This window comes from Corvus cornix, chromosome Z (genome assembly GCF_000738735.6).
Source record: "Corvus cornix cornix isolate S_Up_H32 chromosome Z, ASM73873v5, whole genome shotgun sequence".
Classification (NCBI taxonomy): Eukaryota; Metazoa; Chordata; class Aves; order Passeriformes; family Corvidae; genus Corvus; species Corvus cornix.
Window position 1 is genome coordinate 12,897,667 of NC_046357.1, and position 23,342 is coordinate 12,921,008.

At 38.8% G+C, this 23,342-nt stretch overlaps 1 protein-coding gene across 11 annotated transcripts in view; it reads left to right on the forward strand.

The window, feature by feature from the left end:
* Window positions 1–23,342, forward strand: part of PRLR (prolactin receptor) — a 155,421-nt gene that overhangs the window by 45,117 nt on the left and 86,962 nt on the right. For 2 of the 11 annotated variants that reach the window (XM_019283348.3, XM_010395157.4), the window contains exon 1: window positions 21,286–22,059. The exons of 8 other annotated variants lie outside the window; for them this stretch is intronic. The gene's annotated coding sequence lies outside the window, so the exon portion shown is untranslated. One more of the 11 variants, XM_019283349.3, reaches the window with a different exon arrangement.

A 23,342-nucleotide genomic window follows, 5' to 3' on the forward strand; every position in this document is an offset into this window, starting at 1 on the left:
GGCGCTCCGGAGCGAGCTCGGGGAGCACGCGGCACCGGTGCCCTGGGATCCTGGGAAGGGATGGGACAAAGGCTTCACAAACCCCTGGGCAGCTGATCCCAGTGTCCGGCCGGACCCTCGGGAACAGCAGGCTGGAACGGCAGGCTGGAGCGGCAAGGACGAGCACAAATCCCGGGTGGCAGATGGGATGTATCCAAACGGGGAACCCCCCCGGAGGTCTGGGCAGGCAGGGCAAGCACGGCTACAGCGCAGCAAAGGCTCGAAGCAGCGGCGGGGCAGGGCGGCCACGGCCCTGCTCTGAGCGGGACAGGGAAGGCGGCTTTGGGATCCCGGGGCTTCTCCAGCAGAAGGAAAAGCAGCCGAAGAGAAAAAGCCTCCCTCTCTGTCCGAATGCTGGAGACTGAACTGCCCACACACCCAGGTGAAACAAAAAGGCTAGCGAACTCTTTTGTTTTTCTTAAGTGCCCAGCCATTTCCTTCCGTAGCAACATGTATGGGGGAAATTCCTTTAACAGAAGAAAAACTAAGAGAGCTCCTAAAACTCCAACACAGTGACTACATGTAATGAAATACTTGTACAAAATCATCTTGATGTTTTAAAGAGCATATATCTGTCTTTCATTTCTGGTACTGTCTTGGGGCCCTATTGATGGTCACAGATGTTGCACAAAACCAGTGTGTTTTCACAGTAATGAAGTTTTTGACTACCAGAGGCTTTGGCTGGGAAAAAAAAAAGTGTTGGACATGTTGCTGTAGTCTTTTGCACTATAATTTCTGTATTCCATAGTGGTCTTGCTCTGTGACTCAAACAGGAAATTTGGCTGCAATGATGCTAGAAAGTTAGACATGTTTGCAATTGATTCCACTTCTTATCTATCCAGAAACTTCATGCATGATTCTTAACTCATGGAAAAAATATTTGTTCTAGCTAGCTGTGAGAGAAATTGAATTAATAGGTTAATCAGAAAAGAAAAAAAGGAAAAAGAAAAGGAAAAAAAAGGTAAATAGCAGGAAAGAAAAAGAAGCAAGCTTGGAAATTCATCAGTGCACTGTCTGGTGCATAGAGGGTATACTTATTCTCATAAGCAAAGTTATTCTCAGAGAAGTAAGCTAAACACAGGGAAAGTGAAGTCAATAGGAAGGGACCTGAAGGTTAAGAATAACTCAGGAGTTCAACATTTATTTCCATTAAGTGATTTCATGATTGATTGGAATTAAAATCAGAGCTGCTGTGTATGTTGATGAGAAGATGATTACATGTAAATGTTCTTGAGATATTGTCGATGCTAATGGTTAATTATGTCTGAGAAGGGTTGAGTTCTAGTAGCTGTCTTTAAGTATCGAGATCATAACTCAATTTCTGTTTCAAAAGAGCTTTCCGTCTAATTCTAAGAATTAAGTGAGAATCAAAATTATTATTTGTGTGTGTATATATATATATATATATATATGTATATGTATATCTAAAAGTAAGGATTCATGTAAATTGGTGTTTCTGGCTCATTCCTTCCAAGGCAAATGGGTTATTTTTGAAGGAGGTAGCATTTTAACCATCCAAAATTACTTTATACACCCTTTTAATTAAGGGGGTTGTGATCAATGAAAGGTGGAATGTCTCAAGTCTTTCAATGCTTAGAGCTTACTTTGGTTCACTCAACTTTGAATGCACACATGGATGTTGAATCTATTGTCTAGACTATAACTCTGGGGTGTGGATAATTGAGTAGCCAGAGATCAAACGACAATCAGCAACATAATGGACAATTATTTACTGGCTGCATATATAACTATGCAAAACTCACCAGTGATGTATAATTCCTGTTAACAAGTTCTTGCCTCTGTTCCCTAAATGTCCTATGAGTCTGGACAACTTAGAAATCATGTAGCTTAGAAGTACACTTAGCTTTTCTTTTTTCTGTGTGTTCCCAGGTTTGCTGTTCTGATCACTTTCTGTAATTTTCCCAGTTCTTTGTCACTTAATTCAGCAGTTGCTCTACTTCTTTGAGGTGTTACGCTATTTTGTTTATCTCCTCCAGTTTTACTTAAGAAGTCATAAGTCTCAGTGGCAGCTGCTCATTTTCTTGTTAGATTCTGGATTTGCTTTGGTTACTTATACTAACTGCCAGCTACTTGACCGGCAAGAAGCCAGGTGGCAAAATCAGCTTTTGCTTGGGAGTGAATTATCTGTGATTGTCTGTCAGTGACAGTTATTCACTAAGGTAAAAACTGTCACCTAACTTCCTCCAATTTTTGTATTCAAATACAACTTTTTTTCTTGGTTTTGTTACTCTTCCTTTTGACTGTGTGTGCATTTCATGTGCATGGCTATTCTTATTTTGGCTATATTAAGATACAATTGGACACCCAAATAAAAAAATAAAAGCAGACTACAAATGAAGAAATTACAATGAATAGCCAAAATCAAAACTTCCCTTTCTATTTCTTTGTTCGGCATTTGGTTTGAATGTATCTCAAGGTCTTGGGTTTGTAATGTTTCTACATACTTTTCTATTTCAACAAGCTAAAACTGTTAAGATTTCTAATACAGAATTTGGGTTAGACTCTGCATTAGTAATTTTAAAGGCATTTTTCTATTTCACATTGCCCAGCTGAAGTAAAAAGTTACTTTAACAAAATTGTTAGTGTCAGTGTCAGACAACCCCTTGTATACTCTAGGAGTTTGACTCGAGGGAGGTTTTTTTAATCCAAAGACGACATTATTGGAAGTTTTGACTTCACTGAGAAAGAGTTTAACCTTTTAAGTAATCTGATTGAAACCAAAGCTCCCTGATGTTTATCTTAATTAGTTAATACGTGTTAAATGACACGTTGTCTGGCGTATGTCAGCTAATATGTCAGGTTGGGATTCTTTAAATATCGCCAGCTCACCTAATGTCATAGGACAAACATTTTCTTTCAGTTCCCTGACTTCGATTGTCTCATGATACCATGATTTCCAAGTGACATTTGAGACTGCATGCAATTTTACCTTTAATGTTAAGCTGAAAGAAAAGATCTTCTTAATTCCTCAATAAATCATAAAGAGCCAAAATAAAACCTGATCCCAAATCTTTTTCTCTTAAAAAAAAATCATAAAATTCATCTCTCAGAGATATAGCAGTGCGGGTAAAGAAGCCCAGATCCAGTTATATCCACACTGCACCTGGTAATAGACTGACCAACACTTTTACATATATTATACATTTGTCATTTGCCACAGCCTTTCCTATTCCTAACAGGATGCATACTTAATAAGTAGGTTTTCCAGTGATTTTCTGCTTAAAGAAATTAGTCAGATTTTCCTTACATAAATACAAGTAAGTATTGATTCTTTCCTAGAACATTATTTTGGTACTTGAAACAATTTTAAATGAAGATGAGTGTGCTCAGCTCCTTTTAGTATTTTGTTCACTTCAATGTTGAAATGGTTTATGCTTGTAATGTATGTTTGTGGTTGCATGACCAAAATTAGATAGGATTCATTACGGTCTTGTTTTTCTTTTTCCAGTGGACAGTGTAGTATGTTTGTCAGACCCAAAGAATTTTTAGGGAAAAATAAGAATATTTTAGTAATAGACTAGGCTGCTAATAAGTGGTATCATAAGTACTGACACAGTTTTTCTGATGATGATATGCATTCATACTGTGTTCACTGAGTGTGTCTTGAGCAGTGCACAGCTCATTCTGTAATGGGATTATTAGTTCAATTTTATTAGAGTACTTTATACTCTGAGGGTATTCCCTTATTCCCATTCCTTTAGCATGCAGAGAAATGGCAAATAGCAGTAATAGCCATTAGGGTCAAGTAATAGTCCCTTGCTCTCCCCCCCCCCCATTTCTGCAGCTATAGAATTAAAAAGACTTTGCTTGAGTATACAGGAGGAAGAAACGAAAGCCAAACACTGACACTTAAAATTCAGTTTTCTGTCCTGCACTCGTAACTGTTGAGACCTACTTTACCAAATAACCATTTGGACACATAGGAAAGTTACATTAATGGAATCATAGAATCATTACAGTTGGAAAAGACCTCCAAGATCATCAAGTCAGACTTTTGACCAAATACCACCATGCCCACAGAACCATATCAGGAAGTGCCACATGTACTCATTTTATGAATGCCTCCAAAAATGGTTACTCCACCTCTTCACTGAGCAGCCTAGTCCGGCACTTAACCGATCCCCCAGTGAAGAAATTTTTTCTTCTACCCAACCCGAGCTTCCTTTGGCACAATTTGAGATCATTTCCTTTTGTTCTGTCACTTGTTGCCTGGGAGAAGAGACTGACCCCCACCTAGTTACACCCTCCTTTGAGGTTGTTGCAGAGAGTGATAAGGTCTCCCTTGAGCCTTCTTTTCTCCAGGCTGAACACCCCCAGCTCCCTGAGGCACAATAATAATAATTTCATAATATAATGTTTATAGTAATATAATTATGATTACATAATAATATTTATAATAATATAAACTCATAGCATTTCTATTACAGACCCATCATCAGCTCCATTGGCCTTCTCTGGACATGCCCCAGCTCCTGCAGTGAGGGGGCCAGAACCGGACACAGAATTTGAGGTGTGGCCTCACCAGTGCTGAAGACAAGGTGATCCCTGCCCTTGTCCTGCTGGGCACACTATTTCTGATATAACTCAGGACATATATATTTTACATACAATATTGGTAGACTACTTCCTATGCATATTAAAAAGTTTCAGCCTTTCTGGCAAGCAGTCATTATGGCTGCATTTTTTTTAATAAAATAAATGTGCCGAGGAATATTGTCATGGAGGCCAGCTGGCATAAAATACCAGGTTCATACTTTTAATTTCTCTTGCCCTCAAAAACATTGTAGTTGCATGCAGACAACCTACTGGGAGTATTACATATTACAGATATTACAGATTTGTATTCAGATCTGCAGTTCTTTGGGAGATTGGCAGATGGTTTGGACCAAATCTGTATCAGGAACCATTCAAAAAATTTAACAGTATAGACAATCAGGTTCCAATGCCTGGGAAAGTTTCTAGATTTAAAGACAAGTATGTAGTCATTACATGTAGCACAAAGTAGTTTCAGACTATAAAAATTCAAAGTGACCTTGTTAGTATATGAGTAATATCTGTGGGCACTTTCTGGATGCTGTTGCTGTCTCTATTGAATTCTCCAATAGTTTGATGTTCTGAGGAAATAATAATTTCATAGATTCCATTTGCTACCTTCAACATGAATCAAATTGACCACTTTTACTGATGCATTTAGAAAAAAAAAATACAGCACCTGATTTTCTTTGTGTATGCTTTTTACATTTCAGTGGGTGTGAATGAATTTACATACCCATGATGCTGTCATATATATTAACAAATGTATTGTGAAATGTTTTGATTGTTGCAGTGGGGATCCTGCAACACGCATATATCAAACCAGGAGTCCCGTGGAAAGGAAATATATATGGACAGACAGATCCTTGATAGCTGTTTCAGAGAGATGTTTATTTCTCCAGCCGCATGGCCGGGGCTCTGCCCAGGAACTGTTCCAGTCAGGGGACCAAGGGTCCTTCTGCCCGCGCAGGGAACACAAACCAACCAATGGGAACGAGGCTGAGCCGGGGCAGGGAAACCCCGTGTCTGTGCCCTCAGGGCCCCTCTCCCAGGGCTACACGGCAGGGGAGGGACCCCAACACCTCACCCGTTTTATTTTAATAAAAGGAGAATGAAAACAACTGGATAAACATAACAAGAACAGTTTCAAAACAAAACAAGCCACCCTCCTGAGTCTTTAAATGTCCAAACAGATTCTGTGGAACATCTTAGGGCTGACAGAAGGGAGACAGAACTCTCTGAGCATGCTTTGTGGGGAAACTGAGGCAGGAGAGGGTTTAACTTCTTCCCTCCCCCTTTTCATCCCCCACTCGGCATTGGAAAGGGATTTTTGGGGAAACAATTGGCAAAAGCATGGTTTTGTGAGGGAAACCATGGATGAAAAAACGGATTGGGAATACACTGATTTCATCATCATCTCAGTAGTTGAGCACCATGTCACAATTTCTGCTGATCTTGACTGAGAAACAAAGTTTTACCTCTCAGTTTGGCAGTACTTATTTTAAAAGGTTTGCACATTAAAAAAGTGAATGTTAAGCAGTCTTCTAACAAGTACCAGACAGGATTTAGTGAAGGATAGATACCTGTCAGCTTACAGGGAATATTCCTGTTAAATGCTTTAACCCTTGGACAATCCTTTTTTGCAGATCTGTAATGAAAATTACCTACTTTAAAAACAGTAACTTCTCCAGTCCACGAACTGCAGAATTCCATCATGGCATCAACAACCACTTCAAAACCATGAAAGTGTAACATATAAATAGATTTTATGAATTTTTTATTCATGAAGAGACAGTGGCAGACAAGAATGTAAACAATTATAATGGTGAGAGTCTAGTGAACACAGTTAAGCTAGAAAGGTAAAGAAAAACAAACTTCTGGTGAGCAGCTAGTAGAATAATCTACTATCACTGGTGATACTGAACCATTTTGAGTTCTCAGATATATTTTGATGATAGGAATGCAGCAAAATAAAACCACCAAATTCCAAATTAGCAGACTTCAGCTCTGAAAATTATTATATAATATTTCACAGGAGGGGTGCCTAAGAAAAAATTAAAGTATGTATCACCTTTAATAAGGTACACTATTACAGTAACTACACACTCCTCTGATGTAAGAGATATACAGTGTATAAATCAACAGCCCAGACAAAGCAGAAGTTCTTGTGTGATCTCAAATATAAGAAGTAAGCACTAAGAAAGCAGAAGCTAGGTCAAATGGCAAATATTGAGTAGAAAAGAATTGTAAAAATCTCAAACCAATCCAGAATATTTGGAGCAATCGAAATAGAAGAAACCACTGATTAATTAGACAGGAGTTAGTGGCAGTGGATAGACAGTCACTGTATGTATATTGGTGCATAAAATGAACCAGTGACAATTCTGTAGCCCCAAGAACGTGTGGTACCACACATTCAATATCCATATAATTAAATTCTCTCTCTTTTCTCCGAAACAGTATGGCCTTGTCCCAGTCTGTCTGTAAGGAACAGTAAGTGGTTCATGCTTCTTCCCAAACACTCCTGTGCACCCCCTGGAAGAGTGCTGTTTTGAACAGGCTAAAAGTGGACCAGAAGTGTGCTAACTGTTAAGTAGTATGGACAGATGAATGCTTGAGCCTGAGCTTGTGCCATGACTGTGTTTTGTTTACCACAGTAAATATTGCTGGCAAGTCCTGTTCACATTTTAGTTTCGAGTGTATTTGTTTTCCTTAGGGACATCCTTACATGCTTTGCTATCCTATCCCCGAAGGACCATTTTAATACAGCACATTTATCAGCATGGGTTTAGTCCCTGTTTAAACCCTTTGAATAGGAATAAATCTTCCCCCACTTAACAACATCAAATCTTGGTTTTCTTATAAATCAAGCTTTCCCAAGCTCAAGACACTACATGAGAAGTGACTAAAGTGGGACAATTTTGAAAATATAGAATGTGTCTCTAGTACTGTAAGAGCAGTAAGAGAAACAACAACAGAATTTTTGTTCTCTAGCAAGTGAAAAGGCCAAAGATGCGAATTATCTTTAATGAAAGAAGTCAATTTCTATGAGTTGCTGGATGCTGTTAATACCAAGCTGAAGAGCTAATGGTACTTTTAAATTCTGAAGGAGAGAAGTAAAACAACATAATCAACTACTTGACTATAAACATTACAAAGGGCACCAAGGAGATGAGTAACGTGACTGCATTGTCATAAACAAATTATGTCATCCCAGCTTTATTTCTTTCTCTAAGAGGACAGCAGGCCTTTGAGATAGAGACCATTAACTATTAAATACCTTTATTTAATAAAGCCTGTAGGGAATAGGTTGTATCCTTTTATGCTGTATGGCATGCCATTTTCATAGACCACCAGGGTAATTCGATCAGGATTAATTTATATTAGAGTAAAACCAAAACTAGTAGGAAAATCAGACCAGAGGTAGTTATCAATAGTTCAGCATCAAAAGTTTGTAACAACTGGAGTTCTATATGCATCTGTCCTCTATCCAGTACTATTCAGGATTTTTATTAACATCCTTAAACATTGACTTGAAATTAAAGAAATTAAAGAAAACTGGTGTGGTGGAGCTGCAAAGGTAGATAATACAGAATATATTTCAAAAATTGAAATTATGCTAGGAAAAAAAAGAGATGATATAAGAAGAAAGGGTGGAGACTTTCAAATTTATGTAGGAAAAAATAGCCACACGATAATAAGATGAGATACAACTAAATACCAATTCTGCAAAAGTAAAAGGGTCTCTAGACTACAGCAGCTCACAAGATGAGAGTGTTAAGCCTGTTGAATGCAGTTTGGTGTTTATCCCTTCAAGTATCTGGATATGAAATTCATTTCCACATTGAAACCCTACTTCGTTTGCAAAAGAAAGACTTTGTGTTTTGCCGTATGTTTCAGTTATTCTTTGCAGATAAGCATATTTTATCAGAGTTAGACGTATGGCTACTTCCTGGTTTACTAGAGAAAAACTACCTCTATTTGTGAGAAGGACAAGTATCATGTCACATATTAGGACGAGTATAGTTCTTGAGATGGGTATTTTTCCTTCAGCATTTACTCTTCAGCAATGCTAATGTCTAAATTGAAGTACTTAATCCATTTTTTGGAGTGTTTCGCTTGAAGAACAGATAGAATAATTTTGGAGAAACTGCGAGAAAGCAACAAGCTTTGCCAGAAATTCAGAGATATCTATGACAAGGGAAAAACTTGAAACGTTTGATCTTGAGAAGATAAGAGAGGAGGATGAGAGTGGAGGCATACGGTAACAATTGTCGCATATTTTAAAACTGTTGCATAAAGGAGCAGGTTGATCTGTTCCCTACCTCTGGTGCATAGAATAATAGGTCCAATTCACAGAACAGGCTATTTCTTTTATGGTAAAGTATTTAAAACCATCTGGCTTTTGCTGCATTACACAGTTAAACCCTCTGGGTTTACCACAATGGAGACTTCCTGTGATTCCTACCTTCCTTGTGCTATAGCATTTAGATAATTTCTCTTTAGCACCTGTGCCATGGTGTCTTAATTTGAATTTATCTTCCTTTTATCTGTGATTGCCACCTCTGTCTCACAGCTTTCTGTTTCAGTGAGTTTCAGGGCAAAAGAATCTTCTATCACAAGCTGCTGGAAGTGCTCAATAAGATGGATTTTGAATAAACAGAATTTATTAGTTCTTGTATGCTGAGGCAGCCTTCCTTTCTGTCTCTTCAGAAAGTGTATTTACGTCTGTTGGTGCACTCCAAACTAATGTGCTCCTGCTTCACTGCTCTTTGTGCGTAAAATTCTTGTTTCCTAAGAATGTTTCTTCAACTTACCATTCAAATGATTTCCTCCAAATGTAACTAACTGATGGTTGCATTGTTTCCATGCCAGACTCCATGGTTTCTTCATGATCTGGTTTGAACCATCAGGCCCCTGCAGTAGCCAACTCTCAGATCTCTATGGTCTCTCTGGTATCCAGCCCAGACTTCGGAACAGTCCAGTACCTGATTCCCCAGATTTTTATCATAAAACAAAACTTCAGAAAAATTCCCATCAACTATATGAAATGTCTTGACTTGAAGCAGAAAATTAGGGAAATTTGAATTGAAGTAAAATGCAGCAAGAAGTGCTGTTGTCCACAGAAGTGCAGAGAGTTACACTTGCAATATTCTGAACATTTTGGTTACCTTAGACTATAAAAGAATACAAGTACCATGTGCCTTTATTTTTCATGTTTTCTATGATCTCTTTGAATTTCAGTACTCTGTAGCTTTGGTTTATTTCAAATTTTAATTTTCTCTGTGTTTACTCAGTATTCAGTTGTTTCAGTTAAAATTCTGTCCGGGGCATGATTGATGTTTTTTTGTTCAACAATGACTGTATTACTGTGCAAAAGTTGCAAACTACTAAATACTGATTGAAGCAAAAAGGTAGATATTGCATCACTTTTACTAAACTTGTGAATTGCAAGATTTGCTTTTAAGCAGACAAGGATTATGCAAGGAAACAAAGATACACAAAAGTAAATACATGCAAGGATCACTTATTAAAATAGAGCCCAAATATCAGGAATTTGCTGTAGGCATTGGTAGTACCACCAGTGTGCAAGTACCACCATCATTTGATGAAATTCATCCCCTTGTGACGCTCAAACACACAGTTGCACAAAAACAAGCTGAGCTTCACAGACCTCACACAATATGCTGGGAAAGTCCAGCAAGGCAGAATTACAGCCCAGTACTACCAGCATAAGAATGAGAGCTCCCACCAATTTTTGTCCATGCAGAAAGCTGAAGGATGAGACAGGCTATTAGTTTGTTTTCACATTCAGACAGAAGTACTCTTTAATAACTGCAGCTTAAGAAAGTTGGCAGTCTCCTAAAGGAACAAGATGAAGGCACCCACGCAAATTACTCTTGAGCAAAAGAAAGAGAGGCAGTTCAATGAAGTACCAAATTGGCTAAATTGTGAGTTCTTCAATGAAATGAAGAACCTGACAAGTGACCTGAGAGTCACATAAAAGACAGAAGATAGGTGAAAGGCTAAATTGAAAATTAAGAGCATATGCATATACCTCCAACATAACAAGGTGCAGAATGATATACAGATAGGTTTTATTTTCTCTGACCCATTTTCTGAGAAGACAATTATCTACCAAAGTATTTCTATTAATGTAAATCCTCCTTGTAAAAGTTGGTGTTTTTTTCTTGAAAATTGCATTAGAAGTACAAAATAATTCTCAGCAAGTACATTTCAAAGAAAGTAAAAATGTGAGCCTGACATCCTGAGAGGGAAAATTAATCAAAGGGTGGGGTTTAAAAGTATTTTTTGGTTAGTATGTTCTGATGTGTTTCACAAATGTTTTTCTTGTAATAAAAATTAATTATTATTAAACAAGTGTTCTACATGGACACCTCTAAATCATTCTAAACTATTTACTGAAAACCAGTATATTAAATAGTCACTTTCGACAATATGCAGAAAATGAGAAAACCATGAGGAGAAATTATGGGATTATGCCTTGGAACTGAACAGTGATTTAAAAGAACCTGAGAATATCAGCTTCACACTGTGCCTAATTGTGTAAAATTGAAAACTTTATTACACAGATTGGCTTTTTGCTTTAAGAAGCAAGATAAAAACTCAGCATTCTCAAAAAGCTTGGTAGATGCTAATTTCCTCCCACAAGGTGACTTGTCCTTAGATCACCCATTTCAGAAGCATTTCCTGTCTCTTGTACATATGGGTAAGAGAAGGCAGCCGATTTCGTACATCAATAACTTCAATACTTTCACTTAATCATCCCCTGCTAATGAAGTGGAGTGCATATGTCAAATGCTGTGCATCAAATTGTAAAGGGTGCCGGGAACAGAATGCATTGCAGTCTTTCAAAACTACTGTAAGACTATGAACATAAAGCTGTGGTTTTTAACAAAGGAACAAACCTATCACAAAACCACCTTTGTGTCTTTGCCTCTGATTAGTGATCAGTGCATATCAGCAAATTAATAATAACAGAGTTTTGCTAAGAAGCCAGCATTTTAATTTTCCTTAACTAAAGTACCTTCTGCAGCAGATAAGCTCTTTACAAGGGATCTCACTTAGTTTTTTAAGAAAGCTTCTGATCTCACAATAATAAAAGATGATGTAGAGCTGGAAAAAACAACGTCATCTACTATAAACAGGTACTGAGGAGTGGAATTTGAGATGCCAAAATGTATTTGAAAGTGAATGTTTCCCTACGTAATTACAATTTGTTTTCCTCTGCCATTTTGACGTACACAGAATGAAAATCTCTTCTCTTGTTTGTGCAACAGGCTTACTGAAATGGAGATCAGGCTATTAGACTGTTAGCTTTACTATGCTGAAGGGAGTAGCTATAAAAAAGGTTTTAAGAAGCAAGAGTTGTTCTCAAGACAAGAATCATTACTAAAAAATAATCGTATTTTGTAACAATAAACTACAATTGTAGAAATCTGAAGTTTGTGCATAATGATAAAACACTGCTTTAAATTTTTACCATCTGTTAAGCACCTAAATCCTGTCTAAGTCATGTGAGTTGGTCATATACTGCCACTTGCTGTGTCTGAGCACCTGGGAATTATTCTTCTAGATCCTCATGCCCATTCGTGGAATGCTGTCAGCTGGACTCTAAACTAGGGCATCAGCTCCTGTAGCTCATCCAAATCCCAGCAAGGAGTGTGGCTGTCTGCTTTTCATCATCCTCATGTGTCAGTGCCTACCTTCTGTGCTGGACATTCTCCCAGCACACAGCTGTGCACACCCAAACATGTTCAGGAGTGTTTGTTCTGCAGAGCCAGACTCTTCTAAAAAGAGAACAACGAGAGCACACTGTGGTCATAAGTTACAACAAGGGAAATTTGGGTTGAAATAAGGAAAATTATTCAACAGACAGTGATTAAACTCTGAATTGGTTTAGCTAAAGGGGCCATTGAAATCTCCATCTTCAAAATCCTCAAAGGCACCGCTCCCCACTGGATTATGAGGAATAGGAACTTGTCCTGAACATTCTTTTCCTAAGGTCAGAAGTTTGATTTCAGGTTTTATTTATTAGAGAAGCAGTACCTCAAATGGATTCTTAAATTAAGCAGAGCATGTTTGGCCTTAGGGAAATGTAGTAATCATTTAATTTGAAGAAACTGCTTTTTCTGCCCTTACAGTTTATTTTCTGTGCACTACATTTTCTTTAATTTTGTGATGGTAGTTCATTACCCTTTGCTAGGAATATCTCCGTGAGAAACAGCGTGAACAGACAAAATTAGCATTATTTTTTCTATTTGTTTCTAATTGAGGATGATTCATAAATAGTCTTATAAGTGTTTGTATTTTTAATGATTATGCCCAGATTTTTTTGAAGTCTTTATAGAGGTTTTTTTCAAATATGTAGTTCTATTGAAAAGGCCATTTATGTTATGCTGAAAGAGCAAGGCATGTACATTCAATAAAAATTCTTATTTTAGTTTAAAGAAAACAAAAATAAATAAATGAAATAAATAAATGAAATAAATAAAAAACAGCTGCTGTCCTTGCAGATAGGCAGACTTACTGGGCTATTAAAGATCAAGTACCAAGAAAACAAGCATAAGTTCTGCTTGTCAGAATTCTTAGAGTGTGCATTATACTATTAATTTGCATATGTTTTATTTTCAATTTTGCCTTCCATGGAAGTACTTCTGATTAGTGTGCTGTGTGCTGTATCTCACAGATGACCTGAGGAAATTATGTGAAGTTTCTGTTTTTCCAGTCCCCAGAATTTCTCTCTTCAGGTGGTATCATTGTGAAGTTCCACGTGTTGGTTCCTTCTTTTCAGTCTGTGGCTTGTAAGAAACTGTCGCAAACATTTCCATTGCTAGGTTTCTACTGTGTGGCTGCCTTTTTTCTCTTTGCAGAACTTAGATCTTTGTGTTAGTGTACAGATAAAAAAGCTTCAAGTCAAAGTAGGGATATCCCACTGCTAAAACACTCTTCTGGTTTTGAAAGATGATAATAGAACAGCGTCAGTTAGAAGCATGGCTTATTCATTGTAACTATTTGTTTCTTGTTAACAAACTATCACATGCAGAACTGGATTGCGTCCTAGAGAGAAAAGTTGTTTTCTCTTGCACTTTTGTCCATGACTCACAGCGCAAAGGGAAAAAAAACAAACCTGAAACACAACAGAGAAAAGGAGAGCTAAGTAAAGATTAATTATTAGTAATTATGTCAGTATTAAACTGATAGTCTAGAATGCTTTTAATGTACTAGTGGTCTTTATGTGGTTTCATCCAACTAAAAGATATCATTCTGATTAAAAGGCAAATCAGTGCCCCCAGATGATTCTGAGTAGCAATTAAATTATCTTGGTAGAAAATAATTAAGTGGAAAATTGCATAGTCTTGATGGGAGGGAACTATTTCAAAATTTCCTGTTTAGGACCCAGCTGGTTTTTTTCTCTAGTTTCTGAAAGATCAGGTAGTTAATGATGGCAAAGACATCTTCCTTCAGGTTATCTCCATGGATTAGGCTTAAGAACGTTCATGTTGGAGGAAAAGATGCCTCATACCTCCTGTTGTTGTAATTTCTTGATTTAAACTGTGTTAAATAAATACTATTAGAAAAGCAGTCATGCTGGGTCATATGAAAGGTCCATCACTGTCTCTTCTCCAACTGTGGCCAGTAAGAGTTACTTGAGGGAGTATGGCAAAACTTTACAGCTTTCTGGTTAATCTAAAGAATACTAAATAAGTGATGAAATACATTTTTCTACACAGTGATTATTCAAATGTTAAGTAAGAGAGCATGTAGTGGGTTGATCCTGGCTGCATGCCAGGTGCCCTCCAAAGCTGCTCTGTCAACTCCCCTCTTCAGCTTGACAAGGAGGAGATAATATATGAAAAGCTCACGGTCGAGATAAGGACAGGGGCAGATCACTCAGTGATTATTATCGTGGGCAAAACAGACTCAACTTGTGGAAAATTAGTTTATTACCAATCAAATGAGAGAAGAATAAAGAGAAATAAAAGGAAATCTTAAAATGCTTTCCCCCAACAACTCTCATCTATCCAGGCTCCACTTCACTCCTAATTTCTCTTCTTCTTACCCCCAGCAGATCAGGGGCGTGGAGAATGGGGGTTCTGGTGAGTTCATCACACATTGTCTCTTCTGCTCCTTCCTCCTCACAGGAAGGACTCCTCACACTCTTCCCCTGCTCCAGTGTGAGGTCTCTCCCACGAGAGACAGTCCTCCACAAACCTCTCCAATATGAATCCCCTCCATGGGCTGCAGTGCTCCATGAACTGCTCCAGGTGGTTCCCTTCCATGGGCTACAGTCAGAAAGGCTGCTCCAACACAGGTCCCTTGTGGGCTCACAAGTCCTGCCAGCAAACCTGCTCCAGTGTGGGCTCCTCTCTCCATGGACCACAGGTCCTGCTGGGAGCCTGCTCCAGCACAGGCTTCCCATGGGGTCACAGCCTCCTTTGATGGCATCCCCCTGCTCCAGTTTGGGGTCCTTCCCGGGCTGCAGGTGGATCTCTGCTCCCCTGTGGACCTCCAAGGGCTTCAGGAGCACAACTGCCTCACCATGGGCTGCACCAGGGGCTGCAGGGCAATCTCTGCTCCTGCACCTGGAGCAGCTCCTGCCCTTCCTCCTTCACTGACCTTGTGTCTGTAGAGCTGTTCTTCCCACACTCTCACTCCTCTCTTCAGCAGAGAAATTGCTTGTCAGTAATTTTTCCACCTTCTTAAATACGTTATCCCAGAGGCACTGCCACTGGCACTGTCACGGGTGGGCTCAGCCGTGGCCGGCATTAGATCCATCTTGGCTGTCTCTGTTGGACATGGGGAAAGGTCCTGGCAACTGCTCACAGATGCCACCCCTGTAGCCCCCACCAGCAAACCCTTGCCGTGCAAAGGCGTACAACAGTATGATTCTTAAGGACCTTATAACGTGATTTTGAATAGCAATATATTTTTTGGAAGAGAGTATTAATTTCTCTTTCATAATGGTATTAATACACTTACTGGAAAAAATTCTTAAGGAAGAGTTTTCTTCTAATATAGATACATCTCATAACTGAGTAGCCAGCCATTCTACTCTTAATTTGTTTATGCTTATGATTAAACATCACTCAGAGGCACCGCCATCAGTGGCCATCAGTAGAATGGCATGCCATGTACATTAGGCTAGGTTCGTATCTGAATGGAGTCAAAAGGAGTATTATCATCATTGTATAATTCTGCTTCCTACATATTGCATACTTTATTGATTTAATATGTCCTCATCTACTACAATTTCTGATTGATTTAAGGAGCAAAAAACTCAATGGAGTTCTAATATTTTTGCATTCAAAGAGGATAAAATGTAAGAATATATGGCAGTATATAAAATATACTTTTGCAGCTAATGCTCATAAGGCAATCGTGTAAGTTAGCAACTTGGTATCATTTGTGTTTAGTGTCTTTTAAAAAGCTGTATCTGCCCTACAAAAATGGATGAGACCATTTCCTAGAATATATTAAGAGATGAATCAGTTTGAAATATAAATAACTAGGAGACAAGTCCTCTGAAAGCCTGTTTTTGTAACCACCTCTTTTACTATTTGTCTTTTTGGACAATATGAGATTCTGTGGGACATAACTGTGCTAATTAGATGTAGGTTTTTGTGGAAATGCGTCCTGGTTTAGAAATGCAAATAGGCTTTCTGTAACAGTACAAATATCCAGTAAGAAATGGCTTGTTGTATGATAGTGTAACTTCACTTACAGATTAGAGAAAGGAAAACATTTAAACTCTGAAAAGGTTGGCTGGTTTCTCATTTAACTACCAATACAGAGAGACCTTGTTATTGGATAAATACTACTCTGTGTTCATAGCATAACTGTTTATCAGTTACATCTCAGGTTGTTAACCCAGTATTTGTATATATATATATCTCACATCAACCAAGCTGTTGTGATACAGAAATTGTTTTGGTTATAATTTAAGCAAAAATTTCAGTCAGGATGAAAGTTACAGTTATTTAATGAATGTTCTTACAAGAAGAAAATGTATTTCTAGAAAATAAATAGGGTTCATGGTTTTTCTCCTCCTCTGTGTGATTAAATTGGTCAGTGAGAACTTTTGGCACAGACACATAAGAAATAATGAATTTAAATACAAGTAGAGGATGCAGTCTGCATTTCTTCCACTATGTTCCAATTTTGTTTTGATAATAACCATAATTAAACTATGTGCCAGCTGCGAGAGAATGAGACACTCAGTGAAGGCGTCCATGAAAGCTATGGGTTTGTTACAAATCCACAATTAAAGGAAATAGGAACATTTCATTAATTTCTTTAGGAAGTAGTCAAGTGATCAAGCATGGTTTAATAAAGTAGAAAGTTGTCACATTCTACAGTAATCCCAGCCTAGATAAGAGTTATCTGTATTAACATATAAACTCAACTGAATGCGCCAGCCTTGTACACAAGAATTTACAGACATTTATAGGGCAAGGGATACAAGGCTGAATTAGCAAATGTTAATTTCGTATACAGTCTATACCAAAAAAAAATTTTCGAACTATTTTGTATGTATATTGGAAATCATAAGACAAGGATGATTTCTGAAGAGCAGCTCTCAGTGATGGCAGCTATATTCCTTATAGTTATGTAAATTCCAGAGATGTGCTTAACATTACTTTTTATTTCAAAACAAAAGTAAACAGATAGAGATAACTTCTGTAAAACTAGAAGACTTGGTTAATTCATTTGTTCATTAATTCATTCAGGTCTTATAAAATTTTCAGTTTTCTTCAGCACAGTTGGAGGTAGCTTTGAATATCCCTCACCTACTAGGAGACCCATTTTCTCCATTATACCAACACAGATCACAAGTTGCACTGGCTACAGGCTTGAGCAAGTGTGGTAGTAGATGGAATATTTTTCACTAGTTGATGGACAACTTTTACACAAGATGTGTTCTCACTCCTGGCAGAAATCCTGCATGCCACGGTTGCATGGCAGGCTCACCCAGAGAGTGCCAGGTCCTTCAGGACCAAGCAGTCTCCCTTCCTTTGCTTCTCTCAGCCTCCGCATTGCCACCCTCAGTCACACACTCTGATCTTGAAGCTTGCCATGGCTGCCTGCCTCCTGGAGCCATGCCTGCTTGCCAGTGTGGTCCATGCAGACGGAGGTCACACTGACTGAGATCTTTCTGGGGGCATCTGCTGCATGTTAGTGTAAAGATCACCAGCCTGATGGTGGTCTTTTACCTGAGGGTAAAAGGACTGGGGATTTCTGCAGCAAATGGCAGTCTCGCACATCCAAAGAAAAGGAGTGCAAGAATAAAGTACCGTAAGTGGAGACTGCTGTGGAGGGCTGGGGAAGGGTTACAGTGTCACACAGCCCTGGCTGCTACAGTGGTTGTGTTTGTCTGTAAGAGGCACAAAGGATATGTGGAGAAGAGTCATAAACATAATGACTGGAAATGTGGTACATGTTAAGAACAGAATTTGGAAATAAACCGCATCAGTGAATTGTGACCATGACCAAAACTACAGGAACAAGGAAGGAGTATATTTCTGATAACACGGAATACATGCAGAGTGTCCTGGACTTGCTGGCCCACGAGCACATATGGGTGAGCAAGAACTTTACAGGTGTATGGGTGAGCAAGAACTTTACAGGTGCCAGCCATTGTTAGGCCTTTCTCAGACAGCATTAGCTACAGCTGTGTCGAAAGGATGATCGCCACGTTCTAAGGACATCCTGGTCCTGCAGGTCCTTGCTGTACTTCTTGGGTGAACTTTCTGTGTGATGAAAGGGGCAGGACTTTAGAGGCACACTGCTCATGTGAGGGGAATTGAGCAGCCATGGCACCTGCCATGTGTTCTCTTATGTAACAAATGTCCTGAAAGTAAATTTTGTCTTTCTCCAAGGACACATCAGATGTTTTGGTGGCTGCTTCTTCAGAGGAGGTCATTGTAGAGAAAACAGACAGCAGCAGAAAAAATACTGTTCTCTCTGTAGTTCCATAGCTTCTTATTTTGTTTCTTAGAGTATTTCTACATTTTAAAATAGAGAGTTGCCCTGTTTTCCTGTTTGATTTCCTCTCCTGCCTTTTACTTTTTTTTCTTCTTGAATTAGTGGGAGGGTGAGGAATGGCGGGGGCAAACTGCCACAACTTCTCAACAGTGACTCTCCAAGGAAGGCTGGGCATTTTTGATAGATAAGGGCTGTGGGAGAGATAAAATCAAGACTGCAGTCTTCTCTCTGTACTCCTCTGAAGTACATGCCCCTCACTACCTGCATGCTCCTTTTTGCTCTTTTCCCAACTGTAAAGTCCTTTCCTTATTGATTCCTTTGACTAGATCTTCCAGCTTTTATCTTCTTTCCTGCCTTTCTCCCAGTCCTACGTGCTTCCTTTTCTGCCTAGATGTCAGAAGTCTGATGGAGCTCCTATGCAGAGTAACTTCAGGTTAGTGCAGTTGTATTGATACGAGTGTCGTTATATTCAAAATAAAGTTAGGCCCTTGCACTTTAATTTACTAAATCTTGCTTTCCATAAATGATCTGTTGGTGTTAAGGACTGTTTTTTAGAATGTAGTAGGTTATTTTAACAGATTCCAAGCCTACAAACTCTTCTCAATGAATCATTCTCTAGAAATGAAATTATTATGCTTCTAGATCAGCCACAGAGGAATCTTTCTCTCTTGATGATAGGGCAGGTTAAAATCCTGACCTAAACCGGATTTCTGAAGTTGATACACCAGTTACATGAGATGGGATGAGTCAAGCTGATAATCTCCTCAGAGACTGGCTGAGATCTATTCCAGAAGTAGCTGTGCTTTTTTATACCCTACTGAAAATCTGCTTCAATTTTTCATACTTTAGTGGTCAGTATCCTTGTAGTTTACTGTCTGGTTTTATGTGTGTTCTGTTTCTACCTGTTGTTTTTGCTCCAGAATTGTTCGTTAGCCTAACTGCTCTTCACTTGTCCAGTGTTTACTCTCTTTTGTATTTATAGACATAGATTACCTTTATAGGGACACGTAAGTGCCTGTTCCATTTTCTGCCTCAACCTTTACTTTGCCACACTAGCCCAGCCAAGTTCTATCAATCATCTTTTAATAGATAGGCTTTAGAGCCTTTACATCATCCTGGTGACCTTTCTTTTCTTCTGTCCTAATTTGAAAGAATCTTTCTTGAATGTGGGTGAGCTGTCTTCTGTGCATAAGAGATTTTACTACTACCTTAAAATATTCTCCTTAATCCAGTGCTCCTAGGATCAGAGTTGCCTTTTCTTGGCAGTATTCCACCAGAGGCTGAGTGTGCTTGTATTGACTTGCCTGACTGGCTTAAATCTTGCTAGTAGTGTAGCCACAGGCACACAGTGTTCATTAAAAGCTGAAAAAGCTAATTCAAAATCATGGGGAAATATTTAAGAGCTATCTCACGGACCTCTCCCTGCTGCCACAGTTACTAGGGCTGCATTACGTCAGCTGGCTATAAACTGGATAGTGCAGGTATAAATGTCTAAAGTTATCATTTTTACAGATCCCAGTGATAGTTCTTCACTATTACCCCTCATCTTTCACTGCTGATCTGTTAGTGATTTAGTTTTTGTTCTCTTTTCCCAATCATCCAGACTCTGGGGCTATAAAGCCTGTTTTGATTAGGGCCAAAACTGTACATGCAGACCTTAACAATACATACTTCTCTTACAGAAATTAACATAGTGATGGTGTGAACAGTACTGCTTGGTTCACCTTCATTTTGGAAGTTTCCTTCCTAGGCAAATCTTAGCTTTCTCATCCCTTCTTCCATGTTTTGATCTCCTTGTGTTTAGCAGAGTCAAGCAGATACAGAAATAAGAGAACTGGGCACAGCCTGCTACAAGGCTGGTTAAATACATATTGGGTTCTATCTTGCGTTCCTTTTCTTATTTTTGAGGTGATAGCATCTGTTCAAGCACACATTCCATATTTATCAGGAGCAATTTTATCCCTTTCAACACAGAGAGTCACTGGTAGAATTTGTTCAGAGATGGCTGAATGCTATGGGCATGTGCTGAATCTTCTCTGCCAGCTATACATTCTGTTCCCCTGCATGCTGTCCCTAGCATTTGTTTGATCTCAGAGTGAGCCTGTTCAGAAATTTACAAATAATAATAAAAAAAAAAGAGAATTGTCTTCCAGTACCAGCTGAGCTCCCTAACCTGTCTTAACATGGAGTCAAATGGGTAACACAGCACACATGGTGGGAGCAATGCAGGCAGAGGTGCAGTCTGACACTGATCCTCTGAACAGCAGCTGGTACTTAGCACAGCCAAACCACACTGAAGGAGCACACCTGAAGTTTTGTGATTTCTGTGTGGATAGATCACAAGGCACATACTCCTTACCTGAAAGTGTTTTTCAAGAAACACAAATGTTTGACGCTGTTCCTATGATTACTGTTTTGAATAGTCTGTGGACTGTCCGTTTGGTCACAAGATGTGAGCAATGCTGACCTGGATTGGAGAGACTTGTCTCTAGTAACAACTTAGCATCTGCATGCCTGAAATCTCGTTTTGTTATGAAAAAGAGCCTTCTTGCTCAGTCTATTTCATTAAAAGAATCTTCACTATACATGCATACATTTAATTTTATATTCAGTTCACTGGCTTGAATACAGAGAAGATAAAAATGTGATTCAGTTGAATCATTAATAAGAATATGTAAAAATGTTTTTACTTAAGTAGAGATAGATGAGTAGTGAATAGTTATGTTAGTAAAATTCACAGCCTCATTGCATAATGTGAAACTCTCTTCAAGTCACAGGAAATACCTCTCAAAATTACCCAAAAAAACTCCTTTTTTCTTTCCTTCTGTTTAATCAGCTTTTTGATGTAAAGCCAGCACCTTTCACTCCATTGTAAATGTTTTTTCTGTTTTTCTAGAATATAAAACATGGGCTACTGGTACACAAAAACTATTATGGGTGCAGTTTATGTTGAAGGGGTATTAGATTTCCCTTGGAAAAAAAAAATAATGGGCAATAAGCATTCAAAAGGAGCCACAACAACCTGTAGAGTATGTAGCTGATGCTTCCAATTATTCTTTTTCTGCTGCAGCATTCCTACACTCCAGAGCACACCTCTCACCTTTATAGCCATCACAATCCAAACATTGCTTGCACTGAAGAGAATCACTGTTTTGCCTGAAGCAAGGAACATAAGTGTTGCAAAACTGACTCCTCCTCTAATGGGGTGAGCATGTACAAGTACACAGAGTTGTATTTCTCCCAGAGCTACCAGGCTGAATATTTTGCAGTCAGAGCTCTAAAGCTTACAGGCTTTTTCTTTGTTTATCTTTCTTTTGGGTCTTTCCCCTTCTTTCTTTCTGGATTTTTTCCTTTTTTAAATATATGAGAAACTCCTTGAAACGCTGGATTTTCAAGTCCTTTTTCAGGAAGCATTCATAAGCTGGCATGGGTCAACATACATTTCATTACCAGGCAAAAGTAAGTACTGCAGTAAAATCTGTTCCTACTGTATGTGTACCTTACTATAAAGGGTTTGGTGTTGTATGAAGGACAAAGTAGACTGTAGTTCTGTTAGCAGAAATTAAAAACTTACAGAAATAGGTAAAACTAGGTCAGCTTAATATGGTATGCTAAATATCATGTGGCTCACAGTCAGAGAAAGAAAAAAAGCATTTTTACTTGTAAGTCAGTGATCTTTTGAAATACTGAAATAAGCTGTGGACACAGGGATGCCACTCCTTCTGTATGTTTTTTTGTAAGTGACAGTTGGCCTGTGTTTATTATTTTGAAGCAGTTTTAAGCCACTTGGTAGTACTAATCTCATTATATTACTGCTTTATATCATTTGCATTCACTAAATATACATTATTTTTGTTTTTCATTAATGTAAATATCCTCCTGGAACTCTCATAACTGCCATCATATTTTCCACTATCTCATGTTCCCTAGCTATTATTTTTTTCAACCTGTGTTACCTTCTCCTGTGTCTGCACATACATTCACTAGTTATCAGATTCTGCTTTGTGTTATTATCTTCATAATGTGTTGTAGTGGCATGGATTGGGAGGGAAAGGCTGAGGGGAAATGGATCTCAAAAAGAAGAGAGAGAAAGGCTGGTAAATGATGTAGCAAGGAATAAAGAAAACAATGTGCTTTGATCCAAAAAGCATTTTTTAGCCAATTTTTCATGCGTTTTATTGAAACGCTGTACCGTCAACATATGTAATATTTTCACTGTTCCAGCAGTCACCTGGGAATTCATTAGTACCCTGGGAATGAATACAGTTTCCCTTGCTATGAGTTCCCTCTAGAGAGCGCAGCAGCCTGCGAGACAGTTGTGCGGATTCTGTGTCTGTGTTCCCGGCGTAAGACTTCAGCTGCGGAAATGCTGTGCTGCAGCTCTCAGTCTTTTCCTCTTTTGAGAGTTGGCTTGCTTTTGTTGAGCTGCACTACGCGCTCCCACAAGGCAGGCAGATGGATTGCCCAGGCAGCGAGCAAGTTTAGCAACAAGTAATGCTCGAATGCCTGTGTACGAAAAGCAGCCATTTACCATACGCACATTTCGCAGCTCCAGGCACCCACAGCGAGTCTGCAGCGTGAATGCACGTCAGGCTCCTGTGACAAAGTGCAGCCTAGTCAAAGTCCTGCACAAGGACTAACCTAAATCCCTACTGTGGCTTGGAGCACGCAGACCATGGAGGGAAACAAAATCTGGAGAAATACAGTTATCATAAAGCGAACAAGGAGCAAAAAACTGGTGG